This window comes from Anabrus simplex, chromosome 2, assembly GCF_040414725.1.
Source record: "Anabrus simplex isolate iqAnaSimp1 chromosome 2, ASM4041472v1, whole genome shotgun sequence".
NCBI classification, from domain to species: Eukaryota; Metazoa; Arthropoda; class Insecta; order Orthoptera; family Tettigoniidae; genus Anabrus; species Anabrus simplex.
The window spans coordinates 632,379,330-632,392,786 of record NC_090266.1 but is presented as its reverse complement, the minus strand read 5'-3'; the positions used below and the strand labels follow the sequence as shown (position 1 = coordinate 632,392,786).

Here is a 13,457-nt window from a genome sequence, read left to right as displayed (position 1 = left end):
AGAAGCTAAAAACCGGTGTATTGTTCATAGACCTCACAGCTGCTTTTGACACTATGGAGGGATGGAATGTATAAAGACCTGAAAACCTTACAGTGCAAAAAACACTACAAATGTAATCAGTTGCATGCTTTCAGATATAATAATTTAAGCGGTCACACCATCCTGAATCTGACAATGCAGATTATCACCAGTGTTAAAAAAAAAAAAAAAACCACTCGCAGATGTCCCAGAAACAGTGTCAAGGCAATTTGCTTGTGCCAGTGACATCTGCATAGCTACCTAACACACAAAATTTAACAGCCTTGAGAACACACTTACAAAAGATCTCTGCTTACTGACGAATTTCATTCAAAAGTGGCGCCTGACAGGTTGCATGACCAAAACAGAAGCATCTTGCTTTCATCTGAATAACATACTGGCTCAAACCACCTTGAAAGTGACTCTCCATGACTACATTTCACCGTATAACCCAAACCCAATGTATCTTGGTGTAACACTGGACTGGACACTGTCATACAGTAAACATCTCTCCAGCCTTGCAGCCAAATTAAGTGCAAGAAACAACATCCTATCTGAGCTCTCTGGCAGCACATTGGGATCCACCGCGACCACTTCACAAACTTCTGTGCTAAGTTTGGTGTATACAATAGCTGAATACTGCTCTTCTGTCTGACTGAATAGCACCCACACCAAGAAAATTGACACCATCCTGAATCTGACAATGCAGATTATCAGCAGTGTTATAAAAAAGCCACTGCACTGGCTTCCATTTCTTAGCCACATCCACCGTTTCTGTGCACCATGAATAATCAGTCCAAGAACCAAATGAAATTCAGGACAATAAATCACAAGATATCCATAGAATTTCATCAACCCATCTGAAATCCACACACACTCCTCTGCTGCTGGCTCAGAAACTATTGAAAGAAAATTGTCCTGTAGGCTATTTCAAACCTGGAATGAAAAATGAAGTCCTCCGATGAATGGACATCGATGTTCAACCCCATACAGCCCCCGCCCGGATTTCATCTTCTGTGGAGTGTATGGGTTCCGCACTGGACATGGAAAAGTGGTTCAGCGATGGAATCTTGTCAACAACAGCTATTCAGTGGTTGCAACGACTAGACATCCTAGTTAGTTCACATTCTTTCTTTTTCAGTTTGTGTGGGGCTTAATTTGTACCATAAAATTTTTAAAAAAATGGACAGCAGTGGCATTTCTTGCTGGGAGCTGCCCCCAATAAGTTATTGGTTACGATTGATTTACCAGTGGTTTTCAAGCTAGAGTTAATTAAAATACATAATTGAAGGACGTTGAAATGATAGGATTTATTTATTTATCTATCTATCTATTTATTTATTTATTTATTTATTTATTATGAAATGTCCCATGAGCCAGATACTTTTCTTAAGGCGACACATAAACAATAGCTTTTTCAGTAAAGTGGCAAGTACATTTTTGGATAACTAACCCCCTGCAGGTGGGGGACGCACGTGTAGAATACACCCGCAGTATCCCCTGCCTCTCGTAAGAGGTGACTAAAAGGGGCGTCCTAGGCGCGGACATCGATTGCGGTTGGATATCATGTGTTGGACCTCCTGTGGATGGGATGGGCTGAATCACTGATCTCTATACATGGATCGCTGATGGCAGGTCTGCGCTGCAGGAGAAAGTACGCCAAGTTGAGCGCGCAGTTCGCCATGTTGGCGTACCCAACCTAGAGGTCTCCTTATGGGGAAGCAATGATAATATAATCAATTTTAAGTCGCAATTAATGGTGCATTGGAATAATTAAAAATATAGAGACATGTTCACTCAAAGCATAAGGACACTGGGATCACTGACACGTCATTCCGAGCTCAGTAAATCTCCGGGATAGCAATAAACATGTGTTTAGTAACGGCCGAGAAATATTAACTTAGGTGCTGAATACATGCAACTAGCGATCGGTAACACAATACGAGTGAAAATCAGTTTCTGGAAACATTGCTGTAAATTGTATACGTGTATGCCACGAAATTATGCATTCTTAAAATGTTTTTTTTTTTTTTTGCTATGGACTTTACTTCGCACCGACACAGATAGGTCTTATGGCGACGATGGGATAGGAAAGGCCTAGGAGTTGGAAGGAAGCGGCCGTGGCCTTAATTAAGGTACAGCCCCAGCATTTGCCTGATGTGAAAATGGGAAACCACGGAAAACCATTTTCAGGGCTGCCGATAGTGGGATTCGAACCTACTATCTCCCGGATGCAAGCTCACAGCCACGCGCCTCTACGCGCACGGCCAACTCGCCCGGTTAAAATGATGTACGTATAAACGTAGCTCACTATACAGGCCTAGATTCGATATATCGTAATCGGTGTTTGATAATGAATTTCTGTTTCCTGTTTCCATGAAATAACGCGCATATTATCAAATTAAAATATCATTGAAGCAAATGTACAAATTTATAAAACCAGCAAATATTCAAAACTTGACAATATATCACATTACCTGCAGCTTAATTTACTATTACAGACCTCTTTAATTAAATTCAGCTAGCAAAGCGATATTGATAGTCATCATCAGAAATATGTAACACCAGTTAAAAGAGTCCCAAATACCACGAATAGTATAATGGGATAGCCCCAAACACCCACCACACTTTCCCTTCTCCCACCACTCCAGTGTCTGAAACCCATAATTATTACTGATGTAAATAAGGTCTAGAATTCCTCCAGACTTAATTTTCTAAGATTGTTATAAGGTCACGTCAATTATTTCATCGAAACCGTCAGTTTAATTATGAGAAATTTAAAAAATATAAGTAAATCTTTACTTGCAGTTAATGTTCAGTAAAATTGAAAACAGTTGGCTGTACAACACTTCTAAGGTGTACAATTTGTCCATTTCTATCAAAACAGTCTTCCTCTAAGTGATCCGAGCAGAGAACAGCTGTTTTAGAAGGCTCCCAATTCTCCCGCCTGATACTCCTAATCGATTATCTTAGATGTTCGGGTCTCGAGAAAGGAAACCTACAAAAATTAATTGCCATTTTGCTCCAAGAATATGCGAAATAAGATATAATAAACCTAAAACTCAAAACACTACCCTAGGAAGATTCTTATGTACAGTATAAAACTCCCCTATGAAATGATTTCTCCTTCTCCTGATCGGTTCTGTTTGTACATCCATAAGCTGAACACTGCGGTATGTTAATACCCCGTAGAATGTTTCTTCATTCATATTTCAGATAAACACGTACATATTTAAATTGAATCTTGTAAACTATAAGTATACTACAAGGCAACGAACCTAGAATCGTAAAATACACTACTATTTACTTTGCAATAACACAGCACAGAACACTCGTGGAACTACAATCAAGAGGCCTGGCGTCACTGAACTAAGCATAAACAAAGCAAGCGCGCTCCTCGTGGTCTCTTGCACCGTACACTCGCTGCCATCTTACTACGCCAGTCATCTTCTATTCGGCTTACTGCTACCCAAGCTACCAGCCATCCAGGTATAGAGATCAGTGGGCTGAATACATTCACTGCTAATCTCTGCCTGTCGTAGAAGGTGACTAAATGTGTCGTGTGGTCATGGTCCCCTCTTTATTTTTTTATTGTTTTTTGAGGGTTAATTGTAGACCTATTCCAAATTTTTGATGTGCGTGCTGCTTGGAGATGGACCTCCTATGTGTGTGACTACGCTCGAAAGCCCGTGTCAGTAACCACCCAGGAAGCAGCGGGTGGGAGTGTCATGTACCCTTGCAGTAGTATCCGCCTGAAAACACAGGTCCCCACACAGCCGAGTGCCAGAAGGACATATTATTAATTATTTTTAATTACCGGGCGAGTTGTCCGTGCTGATAGGGGCGCGCAGCTGTGAGCGTGCATCCGGGAGATAGTGGGTTCGAATTCCAATGTCGGCAGTCCTGAAGATGGTTTTCCGTGGTTTCCCATTTTCACACCAGGCAAATGCTGGGGCTGTACCTTAATTAAGGCCACAGACGCTTCCTTCCCACTCCTAGGCCTATCCTATCCCATTGTCGCCATAAGACCTATCTGTGTCGGTGCGACGTAAAGCCACTAGCAAAAAAAAAAATAATTTAAATTTATTTTTACCTATATTAATTGCTCTGTACACGCTATGGGATACATGCTACTGCGGGTGACTGGAGGAAGGGAGTCCTAGTGCTCATTGCCTCAGTCCTCCCGTATTAGACATCGTCCAACATCGGACCCCGGGCAGTACCAGCTATGAAATGGCTTATGGCTTTTAGTGCCGGGAGTGTCCCGAGGACATGTTCGGCTCGCCAGATGCAGGTCTTTTGATTTGACACCCGTAGGTGACCTGCACGTCGTGATGAGGATGAAATGATGATGAAGACGACACATACATCCAGCCCCCATGCCAGCGAAATTAACCAATTAAGGTTAAAATTCCCGACCCTGCCGGGAATCGAACCCGGGACCCCTGTGACCAAAGGCCAGCACGCTAACCATTTAGCCATGGAGCCGGACGGTACCAGCTATGACCAGGTGGATATTGCCTTGGTTGCTTGGTTTGGCTACAGAGGTTCCTGATTGGAGTGGGTGGCATTTGGGGAGGATGATTTCGGGCATGGCGTCAAAACAACTTCCGCTTGCCTCCTCGGGTAGTTTACTACTCAAGTCTTTAACTTTTGATTCTATAAGGGGGGCAACCCCTTGGGAACAAGCACAGAGTATTAGTCTGGGTTCCAGCTTCCCTAGGTTTCTGGTTGCAACCAGAACCGATGGGCATGATTTCAAGCTGGTCAAATCGATTCTCTTCATTCGACACATCGAAGGTGTATACGGTGAATTTGAGGATCATAAGGAAAAAAATGCGCAATGGTCTTTTGCTTCTGAAGACGAGAACTTTGCTCCAAGCAGATCATTTACTTAAGTGCGACCACTTTGGCAAAATCCCTGACAAAGTGGAAGAGCACAAAACCTTGAATCTGGTTTATGGAGTTATTTTCCACCGTGATCTCGTTTTGAACATTGAAGCACCGTGGCGTGACACGTCCGGTGTATCACACGCAAAGTCAACGGTGAAGACGTTGCCACGGGTGCGTTCATAGTCTTCTTCAAATTGTCAGTGTTGCCAGAGAAAGCCAAGGTAACAACCTATCGTTGCGATGTGAGGCCATACATCTCGCCTCCCATGTGATGCTATCAATGCGAGAGATTTGGACACATGGTATCTTGTTGCTGAATCAGTCTGTGTATGGTACATGTGGAAGAGTAGCTCACGGCGCAGAAGAGTGCACAACTCCGTACAAGTGCACTAACTGCTCTGATCTTCATTTTCCTCGAGATCGGAACTGTCTGACCTATCTGAGTGAGAAGAAGATCCAGGAGATCAAGTCCCTGGATGGTCTTTCCTACCAGGAAGCGCGTCATAAGTTTCATTCTCTGAATGCACCGGCCAAGACACTAGACTTCAGCATGATAGCTCAGTCTCTCCCAGGTTCCTCATTTTCAACTGGAACACTTTCTCAGAAGATCGCTGCGCCTAAGGCGGCAGCTGCTCCTATGAGCAACGCCGCAAAGGGAACGAGCTCGAAGGCGGGTCTATCCCGGCCTTCGACCACCTACAAGCCTGTGCCGGCTAAGAAACCTACGCTGGCACAGCAAGCCACGCCCAAGCCGGCGGAGGCTGCATGGTTTACCAGAGCTGGGAAATTACCTCCCTGTCTGTCTAAACAAGAATCGACGGCGGGAAAGATGAGCGCACTTACAAGGCGTTCTTCCACTTCTCCTACAAATGGGGTCTCACACCCTCCACCCGGAGGGTCTGAGACTGCGCCAGTGGGTTTTCCTCATGGAAAACCTGCGTGCTCCCCACGTACGAAGAAACCTTGCCCCCGGACTACGTCGAAGAAATTCAAGGCATGCATCACCTCGTCACCACATGGAGCAATTATCTCCATCTTCGGATGGGGATTTGAGTGTAGGTTAGGTAGCATTACGCTGCTTCTAACCTAACCCTCAGAAGTCCACACCCACACTATGGCACTGTTACAATGGAACTGTAACGGTTATGATATTCATCTTGGCGAGTATTCGGTGAGTATAGTCTGTAGTAAGGAAACAAATTTCAGACCAGGTCATCATACGGTCTTGAGAAATTTTCAACTATACTCAACAGAATGACATTATGCTCACTGGGCTTCCGGTGGCGTTGGCAATTTTGACCGTTCTGATGCTTACAGCGAAGAGATCCCACTAAGAACGCTGCTGGAGACTGTAGCAGTTCGCGTTCCGTTGCCTGTCATAGCAGCAGTTTGTAATGTTTTATTCCGCCAGCCTCTTAGCATAGCGCATCGAAGAGGAAGTGCGACGTCTTCACAATTTACCATGGACCGCCGCACAGATGGCACTGCCATCCACAGTGATGTCTGAGCGAGAGGATAACAGAGGCATTATCGGGACTACTACTGCAAAATCTACTAAGAAACTCAAGCATGCAACTTACGTTTGAAAATGATTTCATCTGCTGGACACTTTGGAATATTTCCTGGATGATTTCGCTGCCTTCGAAGTAACCAGCTCCCTTCTTATTTCCTTCGTGTGGAAGAAGAATCGACATTTCAAGTAGTGAAATACGAGTTTTGGTAGCAAACACAGCACATGATCTTCACAGCACCCCAACTGCGATGACTTCACTTTAATAACATCTAATTTATCCAAGCACTCGTAGAAAGTATCACCCCATGAACTATTCATACACGATAGCTTTTCCGCAACAACATTTTCCACTCGCAACAACACATTATAAACACTTTCCGACGCATACGTGAGATGTGGCGCTTTGCATTGAGCCGTAATCTTTAATTAGTGTTAGGGAAGCAGGCACACTATCAGTCGGTTTGCCAAAAAGGAAAGGACGACATAAATCACACTGAATCACTTTTGAAACATTCCTCACTATGTATCCGGCTAAATGATACACTAAGAACTCTTTGTTACAATTCCGCCCACTTAACTCAGGTAAATTGTTTTCCCAGTCTGGTATTTGAATGTCATTTTCGATGTTCACAATTTTTTCCCTGATTTCATCTACAGCTTGTGTCTTCACTGCTCGATTTTTACTTTCAATTTCTCTTGCAAGAATACGCATTTGACTAACAAGAGACGTCAATGGGGATTCAGCTCTGTACTCACAATTTCCGCCAGACGATAAGGCAAGTTTAGACGGTACGTAAATAGACTGCAACGTGTGTAAATGTAGAAAGTCAATAGTGGACGGATGATCATCACAACTTAGTGATCGCAGGATACCGAAATGACGTTCTAGGGGATCTTGATTAAATTTTCCTGTCAAAACATAGCTATAATTGTGTTCCCACAAATATTCAGACACTTCTAAGGTACTTTCTACGGTAACTCTTAAGGACTCCAGTGTCCTTTGTGAAGCGAATGAATTTTGAGTATCTCTGAGAGAACATTCTGCCATTTAATTATTGTTTCACTTGCCTGTGATCCTTTATACAGTGCTTGAGTGGGAATAGACAAATTTAATGCGTCAATCAGACAGTTTAAATCGCTTGTGGAAATGTCCGTTTGTTTACTTTCTTCTAAACCCTGTGTTTTAATACCCCGATAGAATGCTATACCATTAGCGATTGATCTACTGAATAGTTGAAATGCCAGTCTTACATTCATTCGCTGAAACAAATTAGGTTCCAAGTGGGCAAAGGTCAGTTTGTAGCAAACTTTCAATCCGGAAAATTCAGGAGACGAGTCACATTCGTAAACTTTTCTGTAGAATGAATAATCAACAATATTGCCATTATAATTAACCTGTCCTTTGTCATGAAAATGATTTCTTACACATTTAAATATATGTGACGCGTCTGAAAATGCCCATAATTTTCTGTTGGAGTCAGCTGGATTGGAAATATAACACTTCAGATTCTTTGTTACCAGATATTCCTAAGCATTTCCACAACTTTTTATTCGACTGGTTACCATCCGATGTGAAACCAATGATTTGGACACCTACTTGCTCTAATTGTATGATGACTTGAATGAGAATGTTTGCAATTATATCACCAGGGGTGGCATTCCGGCTAGCATATATCGCTATGGGTTGTATCCAGTTACAGTAGAACCTCGATAATTCGAAATCGGTTAATTCAAAATCCCGCCTAATTCGAAGAAGCTCTCGTTCCCGGAAACATGAGATACAGTTTTGCATGTTGTTACAATTGTTTAATTCGAAATACGGATAATTCGTAATTCGAAGTACAATGTCGGCCCCATTATCGAAATTCAGACTTTTAATTCGAAACTGCCTTTACATTTTAAAACAATAATATTTTACAGAGTAATTTCAACTCGAAATTTATCCGCTCCGCGTCATAATAGAACGCGCGTTCCGGATCGTGGAGGGGTAGCTTTCTGCACTTACACTCACTTTGGAGGGTCTACAGTGCGCTTCATGATTGCTAAGTTGAATGAAATCGGAATTATTTTGTATTCAACCTTTTAAGGAACGCCGTAATATCATGCGGAAAAACAGAATCCGCGAACACTGGCGATGATGACAGTTGAAAAACAAAACGTGGCTTATATAGTAGATTCGTAGGCACCGAACAATATTGTCATTACCGGTGAAACTGCATTGCTTTATTTTAATGCGAGCCCAAATGGTCTTATGGTTTTAAAGGAGAAATTGCCAGCCGGGCAATCGTACAATGGTGAAGGATGCGGGTCATAGTAGTGCGTTGCAATGCACATGGAAGCGAGAAACTTTATCCCCTCGTCATAGGAAAGTTCGATAAGCACAATGTTTTAAGGGCGTCGGGCATCTGAAAATGCAAACAGTACAGAAATCCAAAAAATAATGCATTTGCACAGGGGAACCGGCATCATTTATCCTCGTCTTTGAATTGTGCTATTTTTTTTCTTTCGTTGCGTGAGGTTATTTTTGTCAGTGATTTATCGAAGTGCATTATTTGAACATTGTAAATGCACCTTGTTGGATACATTTCGGAAATAGTTTTTTCCATGGCATTTGAAAGGTTTAAACTGTGAATCGAGGTGATTGCATGTATTAATGGGTCTTAGAATACTTTGTGACGCGGCAAGTGTTTACATTTCTGAAGTGCCATGGCGGGAAATCGTACAAGGATAGAGTCATAAGAAAGTTCGATTTTAAGGTCATCGGGTACTTTCTGTGTAAATACAAGGCATCTAAAATGCATACAGTATAGTAATCCAATTAATAAAGCACTTGCACATGGGAGCCAGCATAGATTTCTCCTCGACTTTGAATCGTGCTTTTTTCTTTCTTGCGTTGCGTGAGGTTATGTTTACCAGCGAGATATCCGAGTGCATTATTTGAATACTGTAAATACACCTTGGATACATTTTGGAAATAGTTCTTTTTTTATGGCATTTGAAAGGTATAAACTGTGAATCAAGGTTAACTGCATGCAGTAACGGGCCTTAGAATATTTTGTAACGCGGCAATGGTTGGTACTTCTGAATTACGAATTGGCGGTTAATTCGAAATCACGTAATTCGAAGTCCGATTTTTGAGTCACAACGACTTCAAATTAACGAGGTTTTACTGTATATAGAAAAGGAACAAACATAAAAACTAGAGCATGATTTGCCAACTGATCCTTGCTTTTATCTTCAGTAAATTTCCCCAAATCAACAAAACCATTCACTTGCAACGATTCAGAGTTAAAGCAAATTTCTTCTCATAACTTCAGCTCGTTAAATATCAACATCCCTAAGCGTTCATGTTCCTCCTTTCCATTAAAAAAATCTGCTATGGCAGCGGTAGCATGCTCATTTATGCCGTATGAACATTTTAGGCCCTTCACCAAATTTCTCAAGTGGTATTCAGAAGGCAAAGGCAGCAAGTCATGATTTAAACAGTGCCGATAACCCTTGGGAAACTTTATTTTTAAAAGAAGTGCATCAAGAAGAAATTCATCACTATATCTCATTCCTTGTTTACTTTTTGCTTGACATTTCTTTAACATTGTATCGACTATAATTTTCTGTTTTTTGCTGAGAGAACCGAATTGTTTTGACTCGGTGAAATTTCTCTTTGATTTTATATCAGAAATGTCTTTTTCAAGCAAATGTATCTTAACTTTAGCGACATTGAGTTGATTTTGCGTTCTAATGAAATTACGTTTCTGATTCTTCAATCTCCTCTTTAATAGCCCAATTGTTTTCCTTTACCGAGCTCGATAGCTGCAGTCGCTTAAGTGCGGCCAGTATCCAGTAATTGGGAGGTAGTGGGTTCGAGCCCCACTGTCGACAGCCCTGAAGATGGTTTTCCGTGGTTTCCCATTTTCACACCAGGCAAATGCCGGGGCTGTACCTTAATTAAGGCCACGGCCGATTCCTTCCAATTCCTAGGCCTTTCCTATCCCATCGTCGCCATAAGACCTATCTGTGTCGATGCGACGTACAACAAATAGCAAAAAAAAAAAAAAAAAGTTTTCCTAGCATCTGCGACATTAGAGCTATCTTCAACTACTGAGCATACAGGTTGATCACTATCACTTATATTTACGATCTGTTCAGGGCTTTTATTAGAGAAATCTCTTTGTGTGGATGGCCTATTCGGGGGGGGAGTTGCGTTTCTTAACTGCCTTAGAAATATACTTGGGTAGATTAGGAAATATGTGAGGAAATGCTTCTGGTTTTAATTTCCAGCGCTGTCTTGGTATCTCTACTCTTTCACCATTCACCGTAAACGAGTCTACTTTCACTAGAAAGTCATCGCAAAAATTAATGTCACAAACGAAACAGTTATGAGTTAATTTTCGGTCTTTTCTATGGATAGCCTTCTCCCATTTCAGTAAAACACCACTCTCTTTAGGGGGCCTAAAGAAATGCCTACCTGAAGACGATCGGTCATATCCAGATCTGCAGCCGGGTACAAAACACGAGGGCATGATGTGATAGTTTCCTCCCGCACTGATATATGTTGCCTTATAGCACAATAGCAACAAAGACCGAGGTATTTAAAACATAACACTTCTCACACAACTCAATCATGAATACACTAATAATGCAAACTGTCGAAACATCTCTGACAGCGACAATAATGAGCAATAAAAATTACTACATCTGAAGGCAAATATAACGCGGGCTAATGGACAAGGGTCTCTGTTGACATCGCAGTCGCCTGTGCTGCCACCAAGTGGGTGTCCCACCAACCTCTTGGGCACTCTTACGGGCGAACGGAGATGATGTCGCACTTCCTCTTTGATACGCTATGCTCTTAGTATAAATTAATGTCATTGATCTTATAGATCAGCTTCCTCCTTCCTTCCTCTTATTGGGCAATTTTAATGCCCATCACCACATACGGGGCTTTGATACGCCTTGCCCCAGGGGAAGGCAGTTTGAAACTTTAGTAACGGAGCTGGATTTGTATCTTTTGAACACAGGTGAATCAACTCATTTCAGTGTATGTTACGGCACATACTCTCCCATAGACTTAAGTCTATGCAGCCGAACATTGATTCCGCTGTTTCGGTGGAATACACACAACGATCTTTGTGACAGTGACCATTTTCCCCATTATTCTTACTTTGTTAAAACAAAAATCCAATTCTTAAACATGCTGATTGGCCAAGGTTCACATCCCTAACTGTCTTTAACGCTGATACTAGGCGAACTGTAGACGGCGAAATAACTTACATAACACAAGTTATCCTTGCTGCTGCTGAGGAGTCCATTTCCTCCTTCTCAGGGCCCCCTCGCCGAAAACTCGTTCCTTGGTGGAACGAAAAAATTGCAGCAGCTATCAAAGAACGTCGTCGAGCTCATAAACGTTATCATAGGCAGCCTGCTGTGGCCAACTTGGTAACACGTAAGAAACTCCGCGCTAAGGCGCGAGTTCTTATTCTCCAAAGTAAGAAATCTTCGTGGGAGAGAGGTGTGTCATCTATGACGTCACATACTCCATCATCACAAGTGTGGACTAAACTTCGACGTATTTTGGGTATCCAAGGATCATCTTCTGTACCGGGAATTTCCATTGCAGGCAGTCTCATTACTGAACATCTCTTGTTAGCTAACCATCTCGCAAGTCATTTTGCGGATGTGTCTGGCTCCGGGAATTACCATCGTGATTTCCTCGCTCTGAAATGGGAGGCAGAACGTCATCACCTTAGTTTCACCACTCAAGCTTCAGAGGACTATAACGTGCCCTATACAGAGTGGGAACTCCGCAGCGCCTTAGCGCTTTGCAAGGACACTTCTCCTGGACCAGACAATATCCATAACCAGATGTTGAAACACTTTAGTGAGGATAGTCTGCTATATCTCCTTCGTATGTTTAACTGAATCTGGATAGAGGGTGATTTTCCGTCTCACTGGCAGGAGGGCATAGTCATTCCTGTCCTCAAGCCTGACAAAGACCCTAAATATGCAGGAAGTTACAGACCGATTTGTCTTACAAACTGCCTTTGTACTCTATTTGGGAGGGTAGTAAACCACCGACTTGTGTGGTGTCTGGAGAAGCAAGGACTCTTGTCCGAGTACCAGTGTGGTTTTCGAGCCGCTCGCTCGACCACTGACCATTTGGTACACCTGGAGAGCTCTATCCAGGATGTGTTTCTCCGCAAACAGCATTTGGTAGCTGTTTTTTTTTTTTAACTTAGAAAAGGCCTATGACACCACATGGCGATATGGTATCCTTTCTGTCCTGCATTAGTGGAGATTCTGAGGTAACTTGCCGGTATTTATTGTGAATTTTTGGTCCCTCTGTCTATTCCGTGTCCGAGTAGCGAGGACATATTCGCAGTACCATGTTCAGGAAAATGGAGTCCCACAGGGATCTATTCTTAGTGTTAATCTGTTCGCGATTGCCATAAACTGTATTGTTGCTGCTGCTGGTTCAGCAGTAATACCATCGCTGTATGTGGACGATTTTGCTTTGCACTATAACTCGGGTAATATGGCAGTTGCAGAGCGACAATTACAGAGAGCTATTAGGAGAGTGGAGCAAAAGACCTCTGTTGTCCACTTTTGTCGGCAACGTACTCTTCACCCACATCCTGTGCTTTATTTAGGAAATGTCGCTATTCCTGTAGTTGACACCGATTTCTTGGGCTCCTTTTCTATAGTACATTATCGTGGGAGCCACACGTGCGGCAGCTAAAAGTGCAATGCACCAAGAGGCTTACTCTCTTGAAGTTTCTTAGCAGCACTAATAGGGGAGCTGACCGCACTGTGCTCCTACGCTTCTATAGGGCACATATTTTATCCAGGTTAGACTACGGCAGTGCAGCATATGGCTCAGCAAGACCAAGCGTTCTTGCGAGATTGAACAGTATCCATCACAGCGGGGTTAGGTTGGCGACGGGAGCTTTTCGAACAAGCCCCATAGCTAGCCTGCTCGCTGAATCTGGTGTGCCACGTTTACACCTGAGGCGCTAGGAGCTCCTTCTGTCGAATG

General features: G+C 42.7%; 1 protein-coding gene across 1 annotated transcript in view; it reads left to right on the top strand.

The window, feature by feature from the left end:
* The window catches only part of LOC136864292 (terminal uridylyltransferase 7), a 482,777-nt gene that overhangs the window by 55,438 nt on the left and 413,882 nt on the right, over positions 1-13,457 (top strand). The window lies entirely within an intron of this gene.